A 19,158-nucleotide genomic window follows, 5' to 3' on the forward strand; every position below is an offset into this window, starting at 1 on the left:
CCAAAAAAATTCAAATAAATTCCTCAAATTTTCATAAAAATACACAAAAAAAACTTAAGCAAACCCCCCAAAAAATCAAATCAACTTCTCAAAAAATTAAAAATAAATTTCTCAAATTTTCATGAAATTACCTCAAAGTTTCAAAGCTAATTCCCCTAGAAAATTAAGTCAAATTCCCCCAAAATTTACAAATAAATGTTAAAAATTTCCATAAAAGCTACCTAAAATCTTCTAAAGAAAAATTTCCAAAGAAATTTGAATCAAATTTCCCAAAATTTAGAAATAAATTCCTCAAATTTTCAAGGAGATACTTTATATTTTTAAAGCAAATTTTAACCCCAAAATTCAAATCAAATTCTTAAAAATATCAAAATAAATGTCTAAAATTTCCACAAAAATATCTAAAAATTTCCAAGTAACCCCCCCCCCCCATTTTTCTCTATATTGCAAATTTGATCTGAATTGTAATGAAGGGGGTGATGATTTCATGGATTTCTTATTTTAGAGAAGACAAAAATATACAAAAACAAGGAAAGTAGGAACTTTTGTCAATTATTCTAGAAAATATTGGCCCTTGAATGTTTGTATTATGTGTAGAGTAAAACACATCTGCTTTAAAAAATGTATTAAACTGATTTTTCAAAAATACGTTCCAGGTCAAAGAAATATTCCACCCTCTGGGACTGGAGAATTGCAGCAGGTCACGTTAGGATTTAATCTACATTTGGATCAATTGCCCAGCCCTACTCTGCAGGTTAGCGTCCTCATTCTGTCACTCAGTGCTTTAGTTGTGTGTGAGTTTAACCCGACAGTCGAAGGACAACTTTATCAACATTTTCTAGGTCAAAAATACGTTAAACTGCACCGTTCATCAGGATGCAGTTGGCCGTCATTTATATCAGACCCAAGAACATTGCAGTCATCATGACAGTGGCGGGATGCTGCTTTACTGTCTAGAGCATTGATCATCAACTGGCGGCCCGGGGGCCATATCAGGCCCCCCAAAGCTTCCTGTCCGGCCCCCGAAAGATGATTAAATTCAGAAAAGGAGGAAAAGAAGATGTTGTGGTTTAAAGGGTATCCTCTGGCTTTAAGTGTCTGCAGCTGTTAAATCCATCCCACAACAATATTGAAATAACTTTAGAATGGCTCAACATTCGATCTGTTTTTGCTAAAATTTACTGTCATGATTAGTAGATATTTAAAAAAGGTTGGCAGAAGTGTTGCAAAAAATGACCAGAGAAAATGGTGAAAATGGGGTAGAGAGTAGCAAAATAGGTGATAAGTGGCAAAATGGGTAAAAAGGGACAAAAATTGGCAGAAAAGAGGTTAAAATTTGTTAAAAAAAAAAAAAAAAAAAAAGAGAGAGAGAGAAAAAGGGGGCAAAGAGTATCAAAAATTGGTTTCAAATGACAAAAAATAGTGGAAAAAAGTAATGAAAAATGTTTAAAAGTGGCAAAATGGGGATAAAATATGCAGAAAAAGTGGTTTAAATGGGTTGAAGAATGGCAGAAAATGTGTTAGAGAGGCACAAAGCAGCAGAAATGTGTTAAAAGTAGCAAAAATTGGTTTTAAAATTGCAAAAATAGTTGGAAAAATGTAATGAATAGAGGTTCAAAAGTGGCAAAAACGGATAAAATTTGCACAAAACTTGCACAAACATGCACGAAAATTGGTGAAAGAGGCAAAAGGGGTTAAAAGTGTCAAAAATGAGTTAATACTAGTACTTTATCACAAGTGTGGCGGTGTGAGATGTCATATTTTTACATGTAGATTTACATTTGCATATTTAACAGATGGACAGTGAGCATGCAGTGCTGTACGATGCAATGCAACGTGTAATACTTGCATGCAGTGAGGACATCGGTTAACGTGTCCTAAGTTGTTGCATCGCTGTAGTACCGCTGTAAAGTCAGACGAATTCTCAGGGCACACCATCTGAGACACACTGGTCTAGACCGAGCTCTAGTCCCAGATTGTTGGCCTGAAATTTGACAAAAAGCCCCAAAAATATTCTGTAAAAAGAAAAACTTCTGGATCATTCTGGGTAAATCTAGTCCATAATCGTCTAGTGTTCAGCCAGCCAGTGAAGAAATGCACTGAAATCTTCTCACTACTGAATAAATCCATGTCGTAGAACAGAGGATTTCTGTGTTTTATGACCAAAATAAAACCTTCAGGGGTTATTTATTTATTTATTTATTTATTTATTTGCATTGTACAACAACACAAACCTGCATTCACATGCAGCAGCAAAGATGAACCTTCAGCACATCTCAGAATGTTGGACAGGTTTCCCTCATAAATACATTTATTTAGAAATTAGAGGATGATTCACCAGTGTTACCGTAGGAGCTGAACTTCTGTCCCAGGCTTCTTTTTCTATCAGTTTCTGAAATGAGCAAAAAAATAAATAAATAAAGAGGAAATACTGTGAAGCTATAAATTTATACCAATAAGAAAAATTCACTGCATGAAAGACGGAGAACAAAAAAAGATTTTCCTGCTCACACTGTGGTTGAAATACCACCGTTTAAACTTTGAACTGATTTGGGTAAAATGTAGATAATAATGACGACCGTTTGACACCTCAGAGACAAAAGCAGAAGTCAGAAACACACAAAACTGAGTTTTTTTATTTTAAATCTGAAGGCAAACACTTGTATTGTGTCTAATTTTCACCTTTAAACTGAGAATGTTCCAGAGAGCTAATGAAGACCCTGAGCAGAAGCTTTTAAAGCTTTTTGTCCTCTGATTCTAAAATAACAGGCTGTAAGGATTTAATGAAGTATTGAACATTTTCCCGTCCCTACTGACTTTGTAAGACGACCCGCCTCTTGTTACAGATTATTTTATTCCTGTCAGTAGAATTCCTCTGCTGCTGCTTTCCTCCTCATTCCTGATCCCTTCCTACAAAGACCTTTATTTATGAGTGAAAACATGCAGGCTAGTAAAACCGGCCTGAGCTTCTATTAGAAGTTTTACAGTAGTAGATGCATAAACTGAAGATGAGCATCCTGTTGAACTTCCCTGCAGGTTTCTGAGACTTCCATGCTTTTGTTCAGAGTCAGCTGAAGGCTGTAGAAGTCTGAATCTTAAACACTACTCTGATCAGAGATAAAAATGAGTGTTTTTATGTGTTTAATTCATGCAGCTGCTCTTTACATTCCCACTTTTACAGCACTTTCTGAAGTGAAAGAACTTTTTCTCTGTGAATTCAGAAAGTGTTGGTCTTCACTGAGCTCTGCGTGAAACTGCAGACTTTCATCAGGCTGAGGTGGAGGAGACGTTTCACACTTGTTTATGAAAAAGGGAATCTTTCTGAATCCATTCCTCTGGTATTTTCCCTCCTTCTTTCTGTGCAGCACCAGGACTCTGAGTTACTGTTTGTTTGTGGTCATTTCCTCCTTCTGTCTTTACGTGTGTGAAACCTGCAGCCTTGTTCTCTGTGAGACTGTCTGAATGTGTTTAAAATGAGAGACAGAGCAGATGTTTGACTCAGAAGGAAGCGTAAATGAAGCTATGCATCATTTCAGATCGTCTGTTCGCTTTCATGGACCCGGCCTCTGAAAGGCGTTTTGTTTGTACATATGTTTGCGTGTGTATGTATGGAGGTGATGACTGTATTATAAATATATAAATATATATAAATATTTGAAGGAATATTACTACACCTTGTGTTTGTGTGCTTTTTTCATGGTGCCTTCAGGGGCATCAGGAAGAAAAGGGATGTACTATAAAAATGAGTTTGATTCATTTTAAAGGAGATGAGACGGTTTGATTAAAGAAGAGGGGACCGGACCAACCAGCATCCAGCGCTGAGGACCTATGAGAGCACATGAAGTTTGTATGAGGCTTCATGAAGCCTAGTCCTAGTCCTAGTCCTAGTCTTAGTCCATCCAGGACACAGAGGTCATTTACCCTAAAAACACAATCACTGACAGCTCTCAGCGTATTAGAAGGTTTGATTATCTAAGAAATTATAGTTTTATATCAAGGGTTATGTAAACTCTGCTATTCTGACAATTAAAGGATTTAGTCCAACAGTTTTCTTTAAACATGCAGTTATGTTTAGATTTTTGGACCTATGGGTGAAAAATGCTCAATTCTTCTGATTTATTAAAAGCCAAAGTGGTAACGAATGGAGCGCCGTTTGAGAGCTGAAAGAGCCGAATGATCCGGATCTCTGAGAAGAGACACAATTCCCATCACTGGTGGAGAATGTTTCCACGTTTCATCCCAAACAGCTGCTGCATTTGACCTTCGCTCAAGTCTCACCTTATAGAAAAACAACCTGGTCAGAGATTCCTATCAATTCATATGAAGATCTTTTACTGTTTAACCCCTCAGGCATCAAAAGTAGCTTCTCAGTTCTTTAAGTACATTTTAAATGACTTTTAACTTTTACTTCAGTAGATTTATAGACTACTGCTTTTACTTCTACTGAAGTAGATTTTTATCAAAAGTTTACTTTTGAGTACAGTAGTCTGGTACTTTTTCACTTCTCCGACACAGTTGGCCGTGCCGTCCACCAATGACAGTTAAAGCTGATCATGGAGAGAAGAAGCCAGAACAGGATCCAGAAACTCTGTGGTCCGTCTTCTCTGGACCAAAGCTCATTCAACATGGACTGAGGAAACATGGACAACTGTTCTGTGGTCAGAGGAAACATGGAAAACTGTTCTGTGGTCAGAGGAAACATGGAAAACTGTTCTGTGGTCAGAGGAGACATGGAAAACTGTTCTGTGGTCAGGTATAACTACATCAGTATGTTGATAACAGCTTCTGAAAGTCCATACCTGCGGTCCCTGAACACAACACTCTGGTGGAAAACACAGAGTCTTCAGATGTAATCTGGACACCTTTAAAAACCTGTTTGTCACCATCTCAGTAGGGGTTTGATTAATGTGTTTTTATTTAATATTTATTTCATGTGTATTTATGTCCTGCCCTTTGTAAAGCCAGTTAAGTTTTGTTTTTACACTGCCCCCTCCTGGCTAAAATAGTTACCATGTGTTAATAAAAATGCCATGTGTGAGCCTTGGAGAGCAGACGGCAGTTGATCTCTCTCCTGCAGGATTGTCTTTGCATTGTTGCCTTGGACACTATTTGTCCGTAAGTATGGTGTTCTTTATGTTTTGTGTTAGGGACAGAGGCAGAGGGTAATGTTTCAGTTTGTGCTTTGTATTTTCAACGGTATATTTGTAGTTGGTGGAGTTTTAGCTGTAAGCTAGCAGCATGACAAAGCATTTTGAGTTTGCTAATTATGGTTTTGGCTGTGCCTTATTTTCTGTTTATTTTTCTTAATGCAATTTGTAATTTCTTTATTGCAGTTTTACAAAAAGAAGCATAAAAGGATGCAAATTCTTCAATAAATGACAAGAAAAGTTATGCCTTGCAATTTTTGGAGGATTTCAAGTTGTTAGCTGACTGTCTAGCTTTGAACATCGGCTACTCAGTGAGGACAGTACAGTAAAAGGACAAGAGCACGGCGGGCACAATTTTCAAGATAAAATGCAGTAAAGATGAGTCTAAGATCAGGCACGATCAGCCAGCTTCTCAAGATGAGAAAACGGATAAGCAGCAAGAGCCTAAACAAAGCACTCATGCCCAGTCACAGGCTAGCTGTTCTCAGTTATCCAGGCATTCAAGTAAAGCTTCTTCAGCAAGCTCCTCAGCACTAAAGGCTCGTGCCAAAGCGGACGCTGCTCGTGCTCAGCTTGCTTTCGCAGAAAAAGAAGCTAGCATTATAAAGCAAAAAGCTGACCTTGAAGCACATCTTCATATTCTGAAAAGCCAGAAAGCTGCTGCTGCTGCAACAGCTGAAGCTGCAGCCTATGAAGAGGATTCAAAATCTAGCAAAAGTGAACTTAGTCAGGAATTATTGGAGTTACCATTCAGTGCAGCCCAACGTACTTCTGACTATGTACAGCAGCATGCAGAAACCCACCAGGGTGAAATATCATTTAAGACAGATCTGTCAGACTACCACAGGAAGGCGCATGAGCGAGGTGAAATGGCCAATAAAGAAGAAGCTGCTGGTCAGTCTGAGAAAAACACAGATGCTGATAAAAAGGAAGCTAGCTCCAAGCAAGAACAACAAAGACAAGGAGCTTACAGCTCAGAATCAGTAGCGCTGCCATTTTATCCACTGAGGGAATCTCCAGCTGAGCCTCAAGGTGTACAGGATATAACAAAGTATCTCATTCGTCGAGAAATGTTGAGTTCAGGGTTGCTTAGGTTTGATGACCGCCCAGAGAATTACTGGTCGTGGAAAGCCTCATTTCAGAGTGCCACAATAGACCTCAACCTTTCAACCAGGGAAGAATTAGATGTAATGATAAAATGGCTTGGTGCAGAGTCTGCAGAGCAGGCAAAGAGGATACGTTCTGTGCATGTATTCAACCCTACAGCAGCACTTCAATTAGTTTGCCAAAGACTAGAAGAGTGTTATGGGTCTCCAGAAGCAGTTGAGCATGCATTGCTGAAAAAGATTGAAGACTTTCCTAAACTGACTAACAAAGACAACATCAAGTTAAGGGAGTTGGGTGACATTCTTCAGGAAATAGAGTGTGCAAAAGGTGGTGGATATCTGCCTGGACTTTCATATTTGGACACAGCTCAGGGAGTAAACCCAATTGTGGAGAAGCTGCCTTACAGTTTACAGCAGAAATGGATTGCTTCAGGATCCAAATTCAAGGAGGAACACAGAGTGGCATTTCCCCCTTTTAGTTTCTTCTCCAGCTTTGTAAGACAACAGGCAAGAGTAAGAAATGACCCTAGTTTTGCCTTTACGTCTCCTAGCAATCAGAGCTTAAAACCTTCGAAGTATGTAAAAAGCACCAGCAGATCATCTGTAAATGTTCTCAAAACTGAAGTCGCATGAGAGCCCTCTACCAGTCAGTCTAAGTCTCCTGAGAAAAATATTGAAAGCCCTGATAAGCAATGCCCAATACATAAAAAGCCACATCCCCTCAAAAAGTGCAGGAGCTTCAGAGCAAAACCTCTGGATGAGAGGAAGCTGTTCTTAAAAGACAATGGCATTTGCTTCAGATGTTGTGATTCAGTTCAACATGTGGCCAAGGACTGCAGAGCTCCCATCAAATGTCTGGAGTGCCATAGCGAGAAACACATCTCAGCGTTACATCCTGGTCCTCCTCCTACTACAACAGAGAGTAAAGAGGGTGATAGAGATGACGGCGGGGAGGTGAGTGGAAACACCATTCCTCCAGTTACATCTAAATGCACTGAGATTTGTGGCAATGAAGATAGTCAACAGTCATGCTCAAAAATCAGCCCAGTGTTGGTGTATCCTGCTGGAAAAAGAGAAGAAGCAAAGAAAATCTATGCGGTGCTGGATGAGCAAAGTAACAAGTCACTCGCTAAATCTGACTTCTTCAGTCTTTTCAACGTAACAGCCCCATCAGACCCTTACACTCTGAAAACTTGTGCAGGTGTAAAAGAAGTTAGGGGCAGAAGAGCAGCAAACTTCATGATTGAGTCCTTAGATGGAAAAATACAGCTTGACCTGCCAAATCTGATGGAATGTGACATGATTCCTGATGACCGCAGTGAGATCCCTTCTTCTGAGGTAGCACGTCAGCATCCACACCTACAGCGCGTTGCAGACAAGATTCCATCTGTGGATCCAGACGCCCCAATCCTTATACTCTTAGGCAGAGATATTCTACGAGTACACAAGGTGAGGGAGCAAATCAACGGACCCCACAGTGCACCTTATGCGCAACGGCTTGACCTGGGATGGGTCATCGTGGGAGACATCTGCCTCGGGACTACACATAAGCCATCTAGCGTCAATGTCATGAAAACCCATGTGCTCAGTAATGGTCGTGCATCAATTCTCAGCCCATGCCCAAGCACAATCTTTATTAAAGAGACACTCAACCACATGCCGTCTCACTTCCACTGTTCTCCTAGTTTCTGTACCCCAGAAGAACATCTCAGTGAGAGGGAAGACAAGTTAGGATCTACTGTCTTTCACAAAACCAAGGCAGACGACAAGCCAGCATTTTCAGTGGATGATCAAGTGTTTCTCAACATAATGGATCGAGAAGTTTACCAAGATGAGGGAAACAACTCCTTCCCAGCAACAGAGGGCAAGCTATGAAGCGTTTTTGCTCTCTCAAGAAAATGCTGGACAGACATCCCATCATGAAAAGGCAGTATGTTGACTTCATGCAGAAAATGCTTGAAAATGATCACGCAGAACCTGCTCCTCCACTTGAGAAAGACAAGGAACACTGGTATCTACCCTCTTTTGGTGTTTACCATCCCCGTAAACCTGACCAACTTAGAGTTGTCTTTGATTCCAGTGCAGAATATGAAGGAGTCTCCTTGAACAAAGTGCTGCTAAGTGGTCCTGATTTAAATAATACCCTTTTGGGGGTTCTACTACGTTTCAGAAAAGAACCAGTAGCATTCACAGCTGACATACAGCAAATGTTTTACTGTTTTGTTGTTAAAGAAGAGCACAGAGACTACCTCAGATACCTTTGGTATGAAGAAAACGACCCAAACAAAAGTGTGAGGGACTTTAGAATGAAAGTTCATGTGTTTGGCAACAGCCCCTCGCCAGCTGCAGCTACGGGGAAAAAGAACATGGTGCTGATTGCATGGTGCAATTTATTTAAAGTGTATTTGTTTAATGTATTTTTATTTAATGTGTATTTATTTATTTAATGTTTATTTAACGTATATCAATTTCATGTTTATTTATTTCATGTGTATTTATTTAATGTGTTTTATTTAATGTGTTTTATTTCATGTTTATTTATTTAAAGTTTATTTATTTAAAGTTTATTTATTTCATGTGAATTTATTTCGTTTATTTAATGAAGTGTACTTATTAATTATTTATTTATTAATGTTTATTTCTTAGTTGTTTATTAGTTTGTTGTTTATTTATTGAGGCTGTCTGACTGCAGTAACCTCAGCTTATTTATCGTTATTTTACTGTTTTTACCTTTTCTTTGAGAATCTCGAGCACACAGGTGTGTGTGGGTTTGAGCTTTTATGGATGGTAGAGTCTGTACCTGTGGATTCTTGCTGATATTCTAAGATTTAACTTCCATGTTTTCTGCAGCATTTGGAGTCTTTGAGGACAATAAAGAGTCTGGTATCAGACCCAGGACTGTTGAACGGCTAGAATCCTACACCAGACAAGAATGGGACAACATTCCTCTCAGAGGGGATGCTATGGTAAGCAGGACCCTGTCCCTACTTTTTTGGGATGTGTTGATGCCAAACTGAGCGTATATTTTTGACAAACCTCTGATGTGTTGTTTATGTTGTACTGGGAGTCAAAAATGAGGTTCATTAATAATTCAGTGTCCCAACTTTTCTGATCTTCTGCTGATTGTTGGTGTTATGGTTGGGCTGTTATTGTAGCCCCCTCCTCACCTCTGCCTTCATTGGTCCTGCTCTCATTCTGCTTTTCTGCCATCTGCTCTCTTTAATGGTTTCAATGGTTTGAATGGTTTGAAAAAGTCTGTTTCTGTTCTGGATCGTCAGCAGAGACAGAGTCCGTCTATCTGAGGCAGAACCCCCCCAAAGAGCGCCGTGGATCCGGATCAGGCCCATCGGTGGTTCTGGGGGGACCCAGTGATGTCAAAGCTGATGTAAAACTGAGAAGGGGAAGCCTGCTGGTCTCATCTCAGGTCCATCTGCAGCAGGAAATCAGACAGAAACGTCCTAACGTGACTGACAGGCTGCCTCGGTGCGTTTAGGGACGCTTTGCACGGTCGGAAAACGTCTCCTGCTCCACTGATCGAGTGCCTCCTGCCCCACAGCCCGGATCTGATCGTCACACAGAGGTTTCCCCCCCTGCTGCATGCGTAACATCTCTCCAAGTCCAGCCGTGGTGCTCACCGAGACCTCCGCGCCTGGATCTGCGCTTCCTACGCGGAATACGCACGAATCAGTCCGAGAGAGAAAGCAGACCTCCAGGATCGAGCTCCCCGGGTCCAGAGCCGAGGCTGGGATTTCCTCTCCATCATTTCACATTTGACAGATCCCCTTTGTGTGTGTGTGAGAGTGTGTGAGAGAGTGTGTGTTGGGTGGAGTCAACCCGGATTCTCCAAATTGGAAAAGCCTTGGCACATTTCAGGTAGGTCTGCGCCTCAACCGTCCATCTCTGTGCAAATGTTTTCGAGCAATGCAGCGAAGCATCCGGATTCTTTTGGCTTTCATTCATTCCTGTCAGATCCTCGCCTTTTCTCCTCATGTTTGCCGGGCTGCTGTGTGCTGAGAGCAGGGCCGCAGCTCGCTACATCTCTGTCCACTCTTTATTCCCTTTAGAAATGAGAGTGGCCCACATTAGAGGGATCTGCATCAACAATTAGCGCCGCTACATTCGGATTAAAACGCACAAAGCGTCCAAATGCAGCCGTGAGAGCTCCAGGATGGAGCAGGGAGAGGGAGACCTGAATGGGAAAGGCCTGGTAGCTTCCTGCGATTCAAAGCTGTAAATTGGCCATGAAGGAGGAGGATGGGAGCATCAAACCTCTGTCTGCATCCTCCTTCAGCATCACAGCTGATCCTACAGCCGTTCAAACCTGATTAGATGCGCCAAAATAAGGAGAAATAAAGCGATGCAACAGCGGACAAATCCAGCATAGGGATGGGCAACATGACGAGATTTCACATGTGAGAGGGTCCATGTTCAGACAGAGGCTGGGGTCCATATGAATGTTAGTGTACGACAGACCTGAGCTCCGATCCCGATCATAGACTCAGAACCACTCAGAGGATTACTGATCACAACATGAAGGATCTGAAGAGTCCAGCCTAAATGGATCATTAGCGGTTTCTTTCTTTATTTATTTAACCATGTCACACGTGGAGGAGGAGTCAGGACTGCTTACCAGCAAATACTGGACGATTCATGTCGTAAATATCAGCCAAACTCCTGCTGACCTCTGATGCTGCAGTGATGAATTGACGTGGTTTAGGTTCAGCACGCTAGCTGGTTTAAAGACCGGCTCTAGGCCAGATGTGGTCCTCCTGATGATGGACTCGTGTACTGAGTCAAGGCTTGTCTGTAGTAATCCTCAGGTTTGTGGTCCTGTCATCACAGATCTATTTTTGTTAGTCTAGTTTTAGTCATCACAGATCTATTTTTGTTAGTCTAGTTTTAGTCATCACAGATCTATTTCTGTTAGTCTAGTTTTAGTCATCACAGATCTATTTTTGTTAGTCTAGTTTTAGTCGTCACAGATCTATTTCTGTTAGTCTCAGTCTAGTTTTAGTCGTCACAGATCTATTTTTGTTAGTCTAGTTTTAGTCGTCACAGATCTATTTTTGTTAGTCTTAGTCTAGTTTTAGTCATCACAGATCTATTTCTGTTAGTCTAGTTTTAGTCATCACAGATCTATTTTTGTTAGTCTAGTTTTAGTCATCACAGATCTATTTTTGTTAGTCTTAGTCTAGTTTTAGTCATCACAGATCTATTTCTGTTAGTCTAGTTTTAGTCGTCACAGATCTATTTTTGTTAGTCTTAGTCTAGTTTTAGTCATCACAGATCTATTTCTGTTAGTCTAGTTTTAGTCATCACAGATCTATTTTTGTTAGTCTAGTTTTAGTCATCACAGATCTATTTTTGTTAGTCTAGTTTTAGTCATCACAGATCTATTTCTGTTAGTCTAGTTTTAGTCATCACAGATCTATTTTTGTTAGTCTTAGTCTAGTTTTAGTCATCACAGATCTATTTTTGTTAGTCTAGTTTTAGTCATCACAGATCTATTTTTGTTAGTCTAGTTTTAGTCGTCACAGATCTATTTTTGTTAGTCTAGTTTTAGTCATCACAGATCTATTTTTGTTAGTCTAGTTTTAGTCATCACAGATCTATTTCTGTTAGTCTAGTTTTAGTCATCACAGATCTATTTTTGTTAGTCTAGTTTTAGTCATCACAGATCTATTTTTGTTAGTCTTGTTTTAGTCATCACAGATCTATTTTTGTTAGTCTAGTCTAGTTTTAGTCATCACAGATCTATTTTTGTTAGTCTAGTTTTAGTCGTCACGGATCTATTTCTGTAAGTCTAGTTTTAGTCATCACAGATCTATTTTTGTTAGTCTAGTTTTAGTCATCACAGATCTATTTCTGTTAGTCTAGTTTTAGTCATCACAGATCTATTTTTGTTAGTCTAGTTTTAGTCATCACAGATCTATTTTTGTTAGTCTCAGTCTAGTTTTAGTCATCACAGATCTATTTTTGTTAGTCTAGTTTTAGTCATCACAGATCTATTTCTGTTAGTCTAGTTTTAGTCATCACAGATCTATTTCTGTTAGTCTAGTTTTAGTCATCACAGATCTATTTTTGTTAGTCTAGTTTTAGTCATCACAGATCTATTTTTGTTAGTCTTAGTCTAGTTTTAGTCGTCACGGATCTATTTCTGTTAGTCTAGTTTTAGTCGTCACAGATCTATTTCTGCTAGTCTAGTTTTAGTCGTCACAGATCTATTTCTGTTAGTCTAGTTTTAGTCGTCACAGATCTATTTCTGTTAGTCTAGTTTTAGTCGTCACAGATCTATTTCTGTTAGTCTAGTTTTAGTCGTCACAGATCTATTTTTGTTAGTCTAGTTTTAGTCGTCACAGATCTATTTCTGTTAGTCTAGTTTTAGTCGTCACAGATCTTTTTCTGTTAGTCTAGTTTTAGTCGTCACAGATCTATTTTTGTTAGTCTAGTTTTAGTCGTCACAGATCTATTTCTGTTAGTCTAGTTTTAGTCATCACAGATCTATTTTTGTTAGTCTAGTTTTAGTCGTCACAGATCTATTTTTGTTAGTCTAGTTTTAGTCATCACAGATCTATTTTTGTTAGTCTTAGTCTAGTTTTAGTCATCACAGATCTATTTCTGTTAGTCTAGTTTTAGTCGTCACAGATCTATTTTTGTTAGTCTCAGTCTAGTTTTAGTCATCACAGATCTATTTTTGTTAGTCTAGTTTTAGTCATCACAGATCTATTTTTGTTAGTCTAGTTTTAGTCATCACAGATCTATTTTTGTTAGTCTAGTTTTAGTCGTCACAGATCTATTTCTGTTAGTCTAGTTTTAGTCGTCACAGATCTATTTCTGTTAGTCTAGTTTTAGTCGTCACAGATCTATTTTTGTTAGTCTCAGTCTAGTTTTAGTCATCACAGATCTATTTTTGTTAGTCTAGTTTTAGTCATCACAGATCTATTTTTGTTAGTCTAGTTTTAGTCATCACAGATCTATTTTTGTTAGTCTAGTTTTAGTCGTCACAGATCTATTTTTGTTAGTCTAGTTTTAGTCGTCACAGATCTATTTCTGTTAGTCTCAGTCCAGTTATTGACATAGAACTAAAGGTTGTCAACGATCATTTTTAGTCAGAGTTTTAGTCGATGATAACCTCCAATCCTAAATGTGAACCATGTTTTACTATCCTCACACCTCAGATAGACTCCATCCCTCTGCTGCATGGATCTATCTCACATTCATCTGGGAAAGCTCCCTTAGAAGGTGTTTGGGAAGGGCAGGAATTTTCCAAAAAATCTCAAAAGGTGATTTGAGGAATGTTCTGTCATGTTCATGATGGCCAATCAGAGCGACAAGACAAAGTAAGGTTGTATACATGCATTAGACAGGCTGCTGCTGTGATTGGTGGAGCTATGGTGAATACAGTGAGACCAAGGCTGGTCAGAAGACGTGCAATAACATCTTCTCTGTAGAGACGAGCTTTCAGTGGGACTCTAGTTCTTGTCTGTGGTCCAGTTCTGATTAAACTGACACTTTCCTACAGCTACATCTGAGCTAACTGCTACTGCAGCAGCAGCCATAAGATCCACCGATAAACCCCCGTAACGATCACAGAGGTAACAAGTGTTGGCTTATTATCATGTAATGATAATGTATCAGCTGTAATAGATGGTTAGTATGGTAGGCTGGAAACAGAGGACTAAGAACATCTGCTGGAGGGAAGGGACCAGTAAATACAGACCAGTAACCAGTAAATACAGACCAGTAACCAGTAACTACAGACCAGTAACCAGTAACTACAGACCAGTAACCAGTAACTACAGACCAGTAACCAGTAACTACAGACCAGTAACCAGTAACTACAGACCAGTAACCAGTAACTACAGACCAGTAACCAGTAACTACAGACCAGTAACCAGTAAATACAGACCAGTAACCAGTAACTACAGACCAGTAACCAGTAACTACAGACCAGTAACCAGTAACTACAGACCAGTAACCAGTAAATACAGACCAGTAACCACTTAATACAGACCAGTAACCAGCATACACAGACCAGTAACCAGTAAATAAAGACCAGTAACCAGTGAATACAGACCAGTAACCAGTAAATACAGACCAAGAACCAGCATATACAAACCAGTAACCAGTAAATACAGACCAGTAACCAGTAAATACAGACCAGTAACCAGTATAAACAGACCAGTAATCAGTAAATGCAGACCAGTAACCAGTAAATGCAGACCAGTAACCAGTAACTACAGACCAGTAACCAGTAACTAAAGAACAGTAACCAGTTACTACAGACCAGTAACCAGTAACTACAAACCAGTAACTACAGACCAGTAACTACAGACCAGTAACTACAGACCAGTAACCAGTAACTACAGACAAGTAACCAGTAACTACAGACCAGTAACCAGTAAATACAGACCAGTAACCAGTAACTACAGACCAGTAACCAGTAACTACAGACCAGTAACCAGTAACTACAGACCAGTAACCAGTTACTACAGACCAGTAACCAGTAACTACAAACCAGTAACTACAGACCAGTAACTACAGACCAGTAACTACAGACCAGTAACCAGTAACTACAGACAAGAAACCAGTAACTACAGACCAGTAACCAGTAAATACAGACCAGTAACCAGTAACTACAGACCAGTAACCAGTAACTACAGACCAGTAACCAGTAACTACAGACCAGTAACTACAGACCAGTAACCAGTAACTACAGACCAGTAACCAGTAACTACAGACCAGTAACCAGTAACTACAGACCAGTAACCAGTAAATACAGACCAGTAACCAGTAAATACAGACCAGTTACCAGTAACTAAAGAACAGTAACCAGTAACTACATACCAGTAACCAGTAACTACAGACCAGTAACCAGTAACTACAGACCAGTAACCACAGACCAGTTACCAGTAACTACAGACCAGTAACCAGTAACTACAGACCAGTAACCAGTAAATACAGACCAGTTACCAGTAACTAAAGACCAGTAACCAGTAACTACATACCAGTAACCAGTAAATACAGACCAGTAACCAGTAAATACAGACCAGTAACCAGTAAAAACAGACCAGTAACCAGTAACTACAAACCAGTAACCAGTAGCTACAGACCAGTAACCAGTAGCTACAGACCAGTAACCAGTAACTACAGACCAGTAACCAGTAAATACAGACCAGTAACTAAAGACCAGTAACCAGTACATAAAGACCAGTAACCAGTAAATAAAGACCAGTAACCAGTACATAAAGACCAGTAACCAGTAAATAAAGACCAGTAACCAGTACATAAAGACCAGTAACCAGTAAATAAAGACCAGTAACCAGTAAATAAAGACCAGTAACCAGTAACTAAAGAACAGTAACTACAGACCAGTAACCAGTAACTACAGACCAGTAACTACAGACCAGTAACCAGTAACTACAGACCAGTAACCAGTAACTACAGACCAGTAACCAGTAACTACAGACCAGTAACTACAGACCAGTAACCAGGGTAGTGGTGGTGTATACAAACTAGTCCGTTCCGTGTGTTTGAGGCGGATCGTCCGAGAGCGCGTAGAGATCCGAGGAGCTGTAGGTGGAGTGGATGTGTAGCTTGGAGTTGGAGGGAGGATAAAAAGACAGGCAGCACAGCCTCCTACCAGACCATGGATGGATGCAGACAGAACAGGGAACGGGGTCAGCTCCAGGCCGAGTTCACTAGCTCACCATCAACTTTAACCCTTCATAGGGCACCTGGCCTGCACACACAAACAGGACCATCTAGAACCACAGAGACATTTCTGTTTCATTCATGTGTACACATTACATTGTAATTACATGACATGCTAAAAGCTAAGTTAGCATTAGCGCAGCTGCAACACCATAAAATGTACTCCAGAGTACAGGAGATGTTTGTGTAATACAGTTGACCACATGTTAGCATTAGCATGCTAGCGTTAGCATGCTAGTTAGCATCAGCACAATTGAATTTAAATATCAAACTCATATACAGAACACAAGGACAGATCGATTGAACAACATGTTAGCATTAGCATGCAGCATTGTGGCTAATGCTAAGGTCATTTTGTATTCAGACTCACCAGTCCAGTAAAGCACAACGCACAAGACCAGTTCCCCAGTCTCAAGATGGTCTGGTCTGGTTTCTGAAGAGGGTTCAGTGAACTCTTTAGTTCCAACCAAACCTGAGATGAATTGTTCCAGACTGTTTGGAGGTTCTGACCTGCAGCTGCTGTCCCTTGGCTTCTCTCCCACACAACTGAAGGGAAAGAAGTGAGGGCAGCTTAAATATTCCTCCAAGGTACGTGATTGGATAATGGGGAACATGTGGACTTGTCATGTGGTGTGCATAAAGGAGGTGTGGAAAACCAGTACCTGATCAGAATAGACTGTTTCATTCACTGAGGTGGGAAAACTAGACTGGCCTACAGGGACTGGAGTTCCACCCTGGTCACACAAACCCACGCTGAAGCGGACCAGGAGAGGACGGTAAACATCTTCTTCATTTCTTACAGAAGCGTGTTCCAGCTCTGATAAACTCAGGTAATGTTGTAGCTACATACCAGCTAATCATCCCACTGATGTACAACTAGGCCACGCCCATAACTACCACCTCATTCTCCTTAAATGAAGCTGATTGGTTCTAACGGCATGCTGTTGTGGATTAGAGCCTCTCAGATGGATTTGTCTGATGGCAGAGATGGAGTCTGATAAATCCATCTTTGCTGGGTTAGTTTCTACAGTCCTGATGCTCCTGTGGACAAACAGAGACACAACTGCATTAATCTACAGTCTCAGTCAGGACTGAGCCCAGATCCTTATCCTGGTCTCAGTCTGACCAGGCGGTCTCAGTCTGACCAGGTGGTCTCAGTCTGACCAGGTGGTCTCAGTCTGACCAGGCGGTCTCAGTCTGACCAGGTGGTCTCAGTCTGACCAGGCGGTCTCAGTCTGACCAGGTGGTCTCAGTCTGACCAGGTGGTTTCAGCATGGTCAGGTGGTCTCAGTCTGACCAGGCGGTCTCAGTCTGACCAGGCGGTCTCGGTCTGACCAGGTGATCTCAGTCTGACCAGGTGGTTTCAGCATGGTCAGGTGGTCTCAGTCTGACCAGGCGGTCTCAGTCTGACCAGGCGGTCTCAGTCTGACCAGGCGGTCTCAGTCTGACCAGGCGGTCTCAGTCTGACCAGGTGGTCTCAGTCTGACCAGGTGGTTTCAGCATGGTCAGGTGGTCTCAGTCTGACCAGGCGGTCTCAGTCTGACCAGGCGGTCTCAGTCTGACCAGGCGGTCTCAGTCTGACCAGGCGGTTGTGTTTGAAACTGTCATTTTTGGTCTTTAGAGTCATTTTAAAAGGGTCTGGCGTTCTTAGCCGTAGACAGGGTCTTGGTTTGAGCTCACAGCTGCTGATGGAGTCTTTCTTCTTCTACACTATGATGTAGATTCTGGCTCAGTCCACCAGAGCTGTTTCTAACCCTGCAGAGCAGACCGATCTACCAGACTCTGTCATCAAGCAAATTCATCTTGAAAAGTTCTGATCCAACGTCGGTGCTGAACCGACACTGTTCGGACCAATGCCGTCGTTGGAGGAGAAGGAGGCGGTGGCTGAGGGCGGGGTTTGGTTGTACTTGGAGCCGTTTGCAATGGCTGCCTCCAGAGTTAGATGTAGCTTTAGCATAGCGTCACTTTTGCCAGAACATGACGACATTTTTGTCTGAGATAAAGAGTAGAAACAACAACTAAAGCTTTTGTGCTTCAGCGTGGGTTTGTGATCGTTATGGCGTTTATCAGTGTACCTAAGGAAGCTGCTGCTGTTAGCTCAGATGTAGCTGCAGGAAAGGTCGGTCTAATCAGAACTGGACCACGTTTTTCTCTGAAACAGGAACTGAGAGTGACACCAAGAGCTTTTCTCTGCAGAGATGTTTTTGCGCGTCTCCTGACCGGCCTTGGTATCAGTTTATTCACCACAGAGCTCCACCAATCACAGCTACAGCAGCGATAGCCTGTTAGCTCAGAGGTAGCATGTCAACTACATCATTTTGTCGCTCTGATTGGCTGTCATGACTGTGACAGACAGAAGGTTCATCCAATTACCTTCTAAGAATGTTTTGAAGAGTCCTGCCCATCCCAGACTCTCTCTATGGGAGCTTTCCCAGATGAATGTGAAGCAGACGGTCTGGGGTTCAGGTTCAGCTGTTTGGTCCACTCTAAACCAACCCGGGTCCGTCTACCCAGATAGTCCGGTTTGTTTGAAGTGGTCTAAAGCTCATCAAATCTCGGGTGTGGACCAAACGAGTGAACTCTGGTCTGCTCAAAGACAGGGGTCTCAGGTCAGCAAACCCTGGTGCGGCTCATTTAAGGTGTGAAAGTGAAGCAGAGGAACTTGTGAACCAAAGGCAGGAAGTGGCATTAAAAGTAATGATTAACAGATAAATAAATGTGATTTAATACACTCAAATACATATCAGTACCTCACACAGCATCTGTGTAACCATGGCAACGTGGCGTAGTCGCTCTCTCTCCTTCGCTGCCTTGCCTGCTGCTCATAATGACTCCAAAGTAAAAGCAGATGTCCCGTAACAGCGTTCATTTGCTGTTATTTCATTGTTTATGTGTTTTTTTTTAAAAGACAGTAGTCTGGACAGGAGGGGGGATTTCTGCTTTCTGTTCTGGCCAATCACGAGCCATGTTTGTCTTCTTCTATGTCTTCTCAGAACTCTGGCACACAGTCCAACCAGCAGAAAGAGGGTTAATTATTTTCAACATTAGACCTTCATCAGGAAAGAAAGCCCTGCTGCTGCATGTTGTAAATAAAAACCCACTTCCTCTTTTCTCTGAGCTGCCCTCATTACAGAAATGTCATCAGAGTTTTCATCTCATTTACTGTCTGGGAGTTTTTCATAATTACCCCT

The 19,158-nt window shown here is 41.1% G+C and overlaps 1 protein-coding gene across 1 annotated transcript in view; it reads left to right on the top strand.

The window, feature by feature from the left end:
* Positions 1–9,793: 9,793 nt before the first annotated feature.
* LOC121511344 (guanine nucleotide-binding protein G(I)/G(S)/G(O) subunit gamma-4) overlaps positions 9,794–19,158 on the top strand; it is a 39,762-nt gene continuing 30,397 nt past the window's right edge. Inside the window, exon 1 of the mRNA XM_041789988.1 lies at positions 9,794–10,126. The gene's annotated coding sequence lies outside the window, so the exon portion shown is untranslated. The remainder of the gene's footprint in view (positions 10,127–19,158) is intronic.

The sequence above is a fragment of the Cheilinus undulatus genome, linkage group 6 (genome assembly GCF_018320785.1).
Source record: "Cheilinus undulatus linkage group 6, ASM1832078v1, whole genome shotgun sequence".
NCBI lineage: Eukaryota > Metazoa > Chordata > Actinopteri > Labriformes > Labridae > Cheilinus > Cheilinus undulatus.